The following is a 10,826-nucleotide window of genomic DNA, read 5'->3' as shown; positions in this document are numbered from 1 at the left end:
GGGTCTCTCCATTGGAATCCATGGGGCCAGATCCCCACATGGGCAGTGTTAATTGCCACCAGTGGAGGATCTGGCCCTTAGTGTGTTTGTGAGAGAGAGAAGCCTAATTTGTAGCCAGGCTGCCTGTCAGCCTGTGATACCCCAGGATCCTCACTCTGCACCAGACCCTGAAGCTCCTCCCAGATTCACTCTGGGTCAGCCCCCTGGGCCTGTGTCACTTTAGCATTGGGCTGTTAGATCATTGCACCAGGGATCGGGGTCGCAGAATGTAACTTTCATTCCTGAGCTGCACCCTGTCTGAGCAGGACTGGGACTGGGTAAGCTCTGCCTCAGGGAAGATGCTCTTGTTTGCCATCCAATCACTCCAGGCTAAATCCACATCCCATTGGGAACAGGGCTTGATCTGTAAAAATAGCCTGTAGGGAGTAACAGAAAGGAGGGACTGTTATCCTAAAAGAGGCCCTTCAGCTCACCCAAGAAGCAACTCCCTTATCACCCCCTGCCTGACAGCAAATCCAGCAGTGACTAATACCAATGAGGTCATTCTGAAGTGCATCGATTAATACTGAGCTTAGAATAAACACCAGATCCCACAGCTTCTCTCTGCTAATGGAGGCATCGGTGGTCCCACTAGCATCACCAGCTCTCAGGACTTCAGCCTCAGTCTCACAATATGTGTGTTTTCCTCCAAGCTCCTCGTGGATAAAGGATTTGGGGGAGAGTCCCAGCTTTTCTTTACAAATAAAAGTAGGTATCTGGCCCTCATTGGTGTGGGGAAAACCTTAGAGGAATCCCACAGGCTCAGAAAGCAGAAGGCAAAGAAAAAGAAGCCAACATTTAATAGATTTTCTTTTAGATTTCATGATTTTTAAGCCAATCTTGTGATTATTTTTGGAGCCTGCCTCATGATGTGCTGAACACTTGGAGTTGGCCATGCTGTCTCTGCCAGAGGGAGATCTTGGCTTATCAAAGTTAAGGATTAAATAGTCCTGCTCATCATTATACACATTGTAGAGATATCCACTTGGGAACATCTGCTAGCTCTTACTTAGAGGTGGCCAGATGCCGATTCAGGTAATTACAGCTCTGCCTTGTTAATTTCTCCCTAGTGGTTTGAGCTACAGCAGTTGAACTCCTCCTGGGTGTATAGCCAACTCTCCCTAAAGAGAGAGAGAGAAAGAGGCCAAATATTCAAGTCCTTTCCTAAGCTCTCTGATTTGATCTGCTGCTTTAGCATCCTCAGGGAAGAATGATCCCTTCACAGGCAATATCCAGGCTACCAGACGTGCAGCTTTAGAAGTCTGCTAGAACAGGGAAAGTTTGCAAGCAAGATAGAAACCCAGTTTGCAGAGCTCACTCCCATCTCCCTTCCTCTCAATGTTGAGCCTCTGCAAAATAAATGTAAGAAGAGACTTCACCTCAGGTATAAATGATGTGACATGGGGACCCAGAGAAAGGGGTTTTAACAAACATGGGCTATCCTGCCACATGGGGCGTAGATCTCATCAATATGAACGTGCCGTTTTTACATCATCGCTTCACAACAGAACTGCAAATCAAGTCACCTAGCAGAGAAAGCCCAGGCTCCAGGGGAGTGTCTACATGGGGCCAGACTGATATCGTACAGTACATCTCTCGCTTGTAGGACTTGTGCTGAATGTCAGCCAAAGGGGCTGTCCATCAGTTGAGTATGTTCAGCTGATGTGTGGGCAGGATCTGAATCTCTCCTATTCAGAATGAAGTACAGCAATATGTGTGCAACAATGAGCCACACAATTAGAATTGGGTGTGGGGTTTTTTACAGGCTTTTTTTCTGCAAAAACACACATTTTTCAGGGTCCAAAACTATTCTTCAAATTCAACTAAAAGTTTCGACTGGGGAAGTTTCTTTTTGAATGCGTTGAAATGTTTTGTTTCACTCTTTTTGTGTTGAAACGGCATTTCCAGTGTACAGTCAGCCAGTTTAAAAAAATAAAACTCAGAAAGGCTGACAAACATCTTGTGATATGGGTAATGGGGCCTAGGGGTTGCTCCACCCCCATGATAGAGAGTGGCCCTTTAAGATTTTGGGAGGTTTAAGGTAGACAAGGACCTAAGAGCTATTGATAGAGAGAAAGTAGTGTTTGAAAGGCAGGGTTGCTGCCTCTGAGGCACAGAAAAACTGGCCACTGGGTCTGCCCCACTTCCCCAGCCTGACCTCTCAGGGTCTGCCCCCCAGCAGTCTGACCATTCTTGCCCATGAACCCCTACACCCATCCCTATCTCAGACTCAGTCCTTGAGGAAACCCCCCTACCATCCCTTCTCAGGACCCCCTGTGTTCTACAACACTCTCCGCCAGCAGGGAGAGCCTTGCCCTTTGGGTCCCATTTCCCAACTGATCCCCAATGCCGAGAGGCCTGGCATGCTGCACACATGGGCCACCCAGAGGATTCAGGGGGCCTGGGGCAAAGCAATTTTGGGGGCCCCTTCCATAAAAAAAAGTTTGCAATACTATAGAATACTATATTCTCCTGGGGGCCCCTGTGGTGCCTGGGACAAATTGCCCCACTTTCCCCCCCCACGGGCCTTTAGGCAGCCCTGACATACGCAGAATGAGACCCAGGTGCTGGCTGGGCCAGGGCATGCCCCCAGCCATGACATGCATAGCCAATGGTTAAGACCACTGAGCACATGCCCACATGCACTCAGCAAGAAAACCAGCGCATTATATCTTTTGACTAGTGTGACATACCAGGATGCAATCCAGACTAATAAATTGCGGCGTTACACTTACCCTCTAGCCTGGAGTGCCCTTTACAATGCTTTGCTGCAGTAGCCTCCATCTTGGACTGCTCACAAACAGCCTCCTTCATGCAAGTCACGCCAGCTATGGCTGTGTGTGTGCTACAGCCAACCAGTCACACCTTGGCTCTTACCAGCCTGGGTTATACTGCAGGGTGACCTCCAACTCATTCCCGGTCTTAGATTTCCCCCCAGTTGTATGTCCTGCACTGCCCAACCCTCTCCTGGACAATACAAGTTTATATAAGATTACATCTTGTTACAGCAAATAGAATTTCCCAGACACTTCAGTTTAAACACACTGGATTAGCTAAAACAATAAAACAAGTTTATTAACTACAAAGAGAGATTTTAAGTGAATACAAGTAATCAGGCATCAAAGTCAGAAATGGTTACATGAAAAATAAAGATGAAATGTAACAAATTATGTTAAAGTCAAAGTAAAGTTTTCTTACCACATGCTCTGAGCTGTCTTACTGACCAAACTTCTTAGGAACTTCTCAGGACTCCTTGCTCAATTCAATGGCTGCTTTCTTTGCCACTTCTCGTGCCATGAATGCAATGGACAGGAAGAGAGATAAGGGATGTCTTGTGGTGTTTGTCCCTCCTTTTTATAGTGTCTGTCGAGTTTTAAAAAACATTTCCAGCTGAGTTTCAGGAGACAAAGAGTCTATAGGGAAGGATGTTCCCTGCTGCTTTTCCTCACCTGTTGGAGCATCTTGTTTCCATTCCTGCTTGATTATTCTGTGTATTGCTTAAATACAAATTAAGCAGAGCACACTGTTTGAGACAGGCTTGTTTGCCAATCTCAGTTTGGAACATGTGTTAAGAGCATCATCGAGTGGAATACTATAATTTCATGTACAATGTTGCCCTATACATTTTATGAGGACAATAATCACAGCAAATTGTGAGTTTTCAAATGATACCTCATAAGGCATACTTTGTACGAATATTGTTACAATAGTGTGTAGGGTGGGGACACAGGGATACATTCTCTCACAACCAGAAACCATCAAAGCAGTTAAAAAACATCCAAGCTGGTCAAAAACTGGCCAGGTGGCACCCCTTTTAGCAGGAAATCCTGTTACTATTTCTTTAAGGGTCCAGGACCTTTCAGAGTGGGTGGGGCATAGCACCCCTCTCTCCCAGCCAATTGGAATGAGCTTTGGGAAAGGGACCAACATGTATGCTGCCTCTTCCCTTATACAGCAGGGGAGACACTGGCAGGAGATGGGTGGTGTGCTGGACCTCACAAGCCTGAAGGGGAAAGGGCCAATGAAAGGGCCAGCTGGAGGAGAAGCTGGCTGAGGGCTTGCATCTGGCCTCAGTGAGAATCCAGCTCTAGCAGGAGGGTTGGAGGGACTTTGATCTAAGGAGAGAGCTCATATCTGCATGAAGTGCAGCCCAGCTGCTGGAGAGGCTGGGAGTGGACTTGAAGATACTCCTCAGCAGCTGGTTGGGAAGAAGCTGTGTGAGGAGACAGCTCCAGGGCAGGAGCCTGCAGCCTGCAAGAGATACTGACAAGCAGGGAGAAGGTAAGAGCACAATACTGATAGTAATGTATTATCACATTTACACATCAAACCCTAGACGAATTCCAACAAAAACAACAATATTCAGCAGGTGGAATTATGGGTAAGATGATATCATAGATGCAAATGAAGCTGGACAGGGCTGGATTCCCCTTCCCCTGTGCCCCCTGCCCCAGAGGAAGCAGTGAGTTGCTTGTAAACATTCACACTCTGATTTCCTTGGGGCTGACATTTTCTTTGAGGCTATTGGAAAAAATAGTGTGCTATTATTAAATTATTGGATGGGGAGGAAGGGAGGTATTCACTTTCCCCAGATGTTCCTACTAGAAAAATAAAAAATGACTTATTCTAGCTTCAAACTTGTCTTGCCTTAGGGATCTCATGGAGAAAGGAAAACAATCCAAGTTGGAAGGAAATCAGCAGCTTTAAAGTTCTGAGATGAACTGCTTGGGACTTTTTCTTTTTCATAGATTCCAAGGTCAGGAAGGACCACTGTGATAATCTAGTCTGACCTCCTGAATAACACAGGCTATAGAAGTTCTCCAAAATGATTTCTAGAGAAGATCTATTAGAAAAACATACCACCTTGATTTAAAAATTGTCAGTGATGGAGAATCCACCCCAGCCCTTGCTAAATTGTTCCAGTGGTTAATTTCTAATTGTTAAAAATTTACATCTTATTTCCAGTTTGAATTTATTCAGCTTCAGCTTCCAGCCATCAGATCATGTTATACTTTTATCTGCTAGACTGAATAGGCCATTATTAAATATTAGTTCCACATGTAGATACTTGTAGTCTGTAATCAAGTCACTCCTTAACTCTTTGTTAAGCTAAATAGATTGACTCAAGGAGCTCAATCACTATAAGACAGGTTTTCTAATTCTTTAATCATCCTTGTGGCTTGTCTCTGCACCTTCTCCAATTTATCAATATCTATCTTGAATTGTGGGCACCAGAACTGGATCCATTATTCCAGCAACAGTTGGACAATGCCAACTACAGAAGTGAAATAACCTCACTACTCCTATTGGACATTTTTGGTTTATGGTGGCACCATTATCCAAAGCAGTTTGGAATGCTATGAGCCAGATTGCTGGCCATTTGCGCTGCTCAGACAAGGCAAAGAAGCCAGAAACTGCCTTAAAGGAGGAGCTAGGGATACATGTACTATAAGGAAAACCCCAGGTGGCAAAGTATCAACCATGCCAGCTCCTCTCCACCTGATCCCCATGTTAGAGGTACGGAGCGGTCTTGATAGGAATAGAAGACAGTAGGACCAGTAGCCTCTGTAGAGGACCATTTTTACTGGCAGAGCCGTCCCTAGGATATGGAAAATCAGGGGAACAGCCCTGGGCCCCATGCTTTGTGGGGGCCCGTGCTTTGTAAGGAGGTGGGCAGGGAGGTGAGGTGGGAGACAGGCAGGTGAGGGGGGAGAGTGAGGAGGAGCCTCTCTACCAGCCTCCCCTTCCTCCTAGTGCCTCCTGCCCGCCTGCGGGACCCATCAATCAGCACCTCCTCTCCCTCCCAGCGCCTACCACCTATCAGCTGTTTTGTGGCAACTGGAGGTGCTAGGGGTGGGAGATGAGCAAGGGCACAGTCCACTCAAGGGAGGGGGTGGAACTAGGTGGGAAGAGGCATGGCAGGGGTGGAGACTTGGGGGAAGGGATGGAGGGGGGGCAGGGCCTGGGTGGAGCCAGGGGGAGCACCCCTCAGCAGATAGAACCTCAGCGCCTATATCCTGGGCCCCGCAGCCCCATAGGGACAGCCCTGCTTACTGATGTCATTTAGAGCAGCCCTTATGCTGCTCCAAGCTACACAAGGGGCTTAAACAACCCCCCACAACCAGCAGCTGGTCCCAGGATCACTGGAGCGGAAAGATGGCTTAGAGCCACCTTTTCTCATCCCTCCACCCAATAGTGCTGTGCATAGCTCAGCCATCACCAGATATCTGGCCTAGGATGTGCACAGCAAAGGTTGCCTGAGTTAAGAATACCATGGTTAAGGACAGAAGGACTTTGTTCATGGTGGACTGTTACTAAATTGATTGATAGCGCTCAGGTTGTTCCCAAGCATTTAACCATGGTTTTCTTTTTCCTCAAATTCCATCCCCCTCACCCCACGGAAATGAAATACCAAAATGAGTGTTAAATGACAAGGAACCAGAAGATGGGTCCCAATTCAACAAACAAGGACTTGTTGCCAACACACAGATCCATTTCTAGCCTTTCCCTTTATTAAATGCAAAGCATAGGTGCAGTATTACAGGGGAAAACATAGGTCATCAGAGAGCAGAGTCACCTTTACCAGCGATGCACTGAAAATTTAGGAGACAATGAAATGTGCACTGCTGGTTTTTACCTTGTCTCTATCCCCCTCCACATAGACACACAAAGCCCCCCCCCCCAGTCATTGTGTAACCGTCACAGGATGCGGTTTCCCCTTTCACTGTCGCCCGCCGGCCAGCGTGTATAATCGTGTGCTGTGCTGTGCTGTGCTGTGCCATGCAGAAGCTTGGTCGATTCTGTGCCTGACTAGGGACAATAAGGAGACCCAGACTCTCATGTTGATCAGCGGATGGATCATCTTAGCACCTCCAGGGTCCAAACTAGCAAGGTGCGTGGGCTGCTGAGCCCTCTCATCTCTCTCTGGGACCCATGGGAATTGAGGGCACTCAACACTTCAAAGGGTTAACCCCCTGGTTGGCATTGCTCTGGCTCTACCATGAGTCTACAGAACTAACCCTGCCCTGGAGGGGTCCCCTCCTCCCCAGCTCCTAGGTGATCTCGCTGCACATTCCTGGGGTTTGCAACTTAGGGGCTGATCTAAAGCCCATTGAACTCAGTGGGAGTCTATCCAATCAACTTCAAAGGGATAGGATCAAGGCCTCTCAGAAGAAGCATGAAAGTCAGAAATTCCCTCAGCTGTTCCTGCCATCTACAGGCCAAGCTAAGAAAAAGCAACATCCCTTTTCTGCTTTCACACACTAAGGCTGAGCCTGGATTGGCATTGTACCCTTAACCTCCTATCACTGCTGTTCTGCCAGGTGTGAGCTCCGTTCCCCTCCCCTATCCGTCGGTGCTTTAACCCCACGGTGTCTATCTGCCCCAAGCAGGGTAGAAGGACATGGCAAAAAGGCCAGCAGTTGACCTGATACTTGCAGAGCCTGTAAGAAATATGCCAGTGCAGCCTCAGCCCTTTGCTTGTAGCCATGCTGTTTAAAATCCTTCCAGTCCACATGTAGAAACCTAATCTCATTCCTTTCCAAACTTTATTGGCCGGGGAAGCAAGCAGAATTGCAATACAATGCAGTGCACTACAGCCTGCCACAATACACGTTAAAAGCACCTAGTGTACTGCATTATAATGGATTATGATCAAAAGCATCGCAATACACTGCAGCATAGTGCAAGCCAATGAACTGAAAAGTTATGTTGCACAGTAATGTGTTCTATTGCACCACATTCTAGTGTTCTAATCCAGGGCAGAGGGTGAATATGTTTTCCCATATATACCATCAAACGCACTGATCTACAAGACAGTGCCCTGTAATACAGGATCCAGTACAGAAAACTGCATTACATGGCAAAGCTTTACCAACATGAAGGTTCAGTGTGTAACCTTAACTCTGACCACCTTCACCCCTCCTCCCATGCATCTGCCACATTAGAGCATGGCCTGTATTTCCAGAATCACAGACTAGTTCTCACATTGTGTAGGGTTAGGATGCCTGTGGACAAGAGCAGCACGTGGAGCCTCCTGACCCCCCTGCCTAGGAACCAGACCTGCTTGCTGCTTCCAGGGCATGCACAGCATGGTGCTAGGACAGGCAGGCAGCCTGCCTTATCCCACCCCTCTGCACTGACCTCCCGTATAACAGACATTCCCCCAAAATAATCCCTAGAGCAGATCTTATAGACAAACATCCAATTTTCATTTACAAATTGTCAGTGATGGAGAATCCACCCCGACCCTTAGCGAATTGTTCCAGTGGCTAATTACTCTCACTTTAAAATGAATTCCTTAATCGCAATCTGAATTTGTCTAGCTTCACCTTCCAAATAGTGGATCATGTTCTATCTTTCTCTGTTCCCTGCTATTAGGGGGGACGGGTGTCACTTGCTGCTCCCTTTATAAGCATATAAGTTAACGTCCCTTGACACCTGTGGGGCCCTCACTGAAGACATCTACTGTACAGGAGTAGTTAGGATTAATTAGGGGTTAGAATGTAAACTGTTCTGCAGCCTTAACTATGACAGGTGGCACGCAATGTCCCTTGATAGCAACACCATATTCGCCTTAAGGCGGTGCATGTTAGTGCACTGCAGTCAAGTGCAATACAGCAAAGTACCATGCAGTGCATTAGAATCAGTGACCAGCTCGCTCTCTGTCCAGGATTCTCCACCAACCCCATCACCATGGCACCTGAGCACATGACACTACACACCCAACAGAATACATCACAGTGCAGCAGGCCAAGGGAGCTGTTTCCACTGGAAACCTAAGCCCTGATATGGATCTCCCCTCTCCATGCCCTCAGCTCTTTTATCAGCGCCATCTGTGGGTTTCCATTTCCGTCCCCGGTGGTACCATCCCCCTGTTGCGTGTGCTGGGAGAGGAGTTCATTTCCTCTTGCTTAGACCCTTCTCCCCGTCAAGCTATTTTGAAGCACTGACACTCACTGGGGTTGCTCTGCAGGGCGGGAGCGGAGGGGGATGGGAAGAGGCGATGTGGAGGGTAAGCGAGGGAGACCTACCTTGACGGGACCAGTTCAAACCAGCCGTAGTGGAAAATTCACTCTCTGCCACATCCTTCAGCTGTTTACCAATGCAAAGAGGGTCTGGCAGCCCCAGAACAAAGGAGATTTTGCCCTACACCGCAAAGCTAGAGGAAGCACCAGAATAGCAACAAAGCTGAAGCAGCCTGCAGTGAAGAAAAAGAAAAAGAAAGAAAGAATGGCAGGGTGGATGGGGTGAATAGGTAGGATGGATGGATGGACAGATGAGATCAAATGGAATGATCAGCTGGACTGGGAAGGGATGGGTGGATGAAATGACATGGGGTGGAACAGATGGATGGATGAATTGCTGGATAGGCTGAGGGTGGGGGGAAGGATAGATGAGATTAAATGGGATATGCAGTGATGTTGTAGCCGTGCTGGTCCCAAGATATTAGAGAGATAAGGTGGATGAGGTAATACCTTTCATTGGAGCAACTTCTGTAGCTGAGAGAAACAAGCTTTTGAGCTTACAAGAAGACCTACCTCCCCCACCTTGTCTCATGAAATGGGATAGATGGGATGGAGTGGGATGGGTGGATGAGATGGGATGGATGGATGGCAAAATTCTCCTCAAACCCTTGAAATTGTGGTGCTTATTTGTGGCAAAGATTTAGAAAGATCCCAGTCTGTCAGGTGCTTAGAGGACCGAGGCTGAGACCTTGTTGGTGACAAAGGAGGCAAACTCTCCCTCCCCAGGCCGTGCTCTGAGCTTTCTCCTGTACCTGTTAGTACATTTTATTGGATGATGATTTAATAGCCGTTGATCCCATACAGACACCAACACAGTCAGGTAATGTTTGCCTTGCTATCTGCATAACAGTCATCTAACTGTAATCCTAACCTTAACCCCAACCCAAACTTTGATCATGGGGCTGATTCTCCTCTCATTCACAGTGATGTAAATCGGGAGTTAAATGCTGAATCAGATGGATATACAAATAATAAAAAATACTAACACCACTCAATATTTAGCTGTGGCAGAATTCCTTTTTTTGTTTATAATTTTGACAGATAACATCGATGCTCATTTCTAAGATTTTTTTCTGACTTATCAGTTTAAAATTTTCACACTTGCAGAAAATAATGGGGGATTCAGACAATGGGGGGGTCACATAATTATTTATGACAGTAGATGTTTAGATTCAAAAAGCTAAAGGTTTATAATAGGGTTGTCAATTAATCACAGTTAACTCATGATTAATGCAAAACAAATTAACTAGCTTAAAAAATAGTCACAATTAATAGCACTACTAATAATAGAATACCAGTTCATATTTATTATAAATATTTTTGGATGTTTTTCTACATTGATTTCAATTACAACACAGAATACATAGTGTACAGTGCTGAATTTATATTACAACAGTGCCATGCAAATGCCTGTTCTCACTTTTAGGTAACATTGTAAATACGAAGTGGGCAGCATTATCTCCTGTAAATGTAAACAAACTTGTTTGTCTTAGAAATTGGCTGAACAAGAAGTATGACTGAGTGGACTCGTAGGCTCTGAAGTTTTACATTTTTTGCTTTTGAGTGCAGTTATGTAACAAAAAATAATTCTACATTTATAAGTCACACTTTCACAATGGAGATTGCACTATGGTACTTGTAGGAAGTGAATTGAAAAATACTATTTCTTCTTTTTTTACAGTGCAAATATTTGTCTCTTTCACCAACAGAAGTTAGTCTAATAAAAAATATTACCTCTCCCACCTTGTTTCTCTGTCACCA

The sequence above is a fragment of the Gopherus evgoodei genome, chromosome 4 (genome assembly GCF_007399415.2).
Source record: "Gopherus evgoodei ecotype Sinaloan lineage chromosome 4, rGopEvg1_v1.p, whole genome shotgun sequence".
NCBI lineage: Eukaryota > Metazoa > Chordata > Testudines > Testudinidae > Gopherus > Gopherus evgoodei.
The sequence above is the reverse complement of the archived record's forward strand: the minus strand, read 5'-3'. Positions refer to the sequence as shown.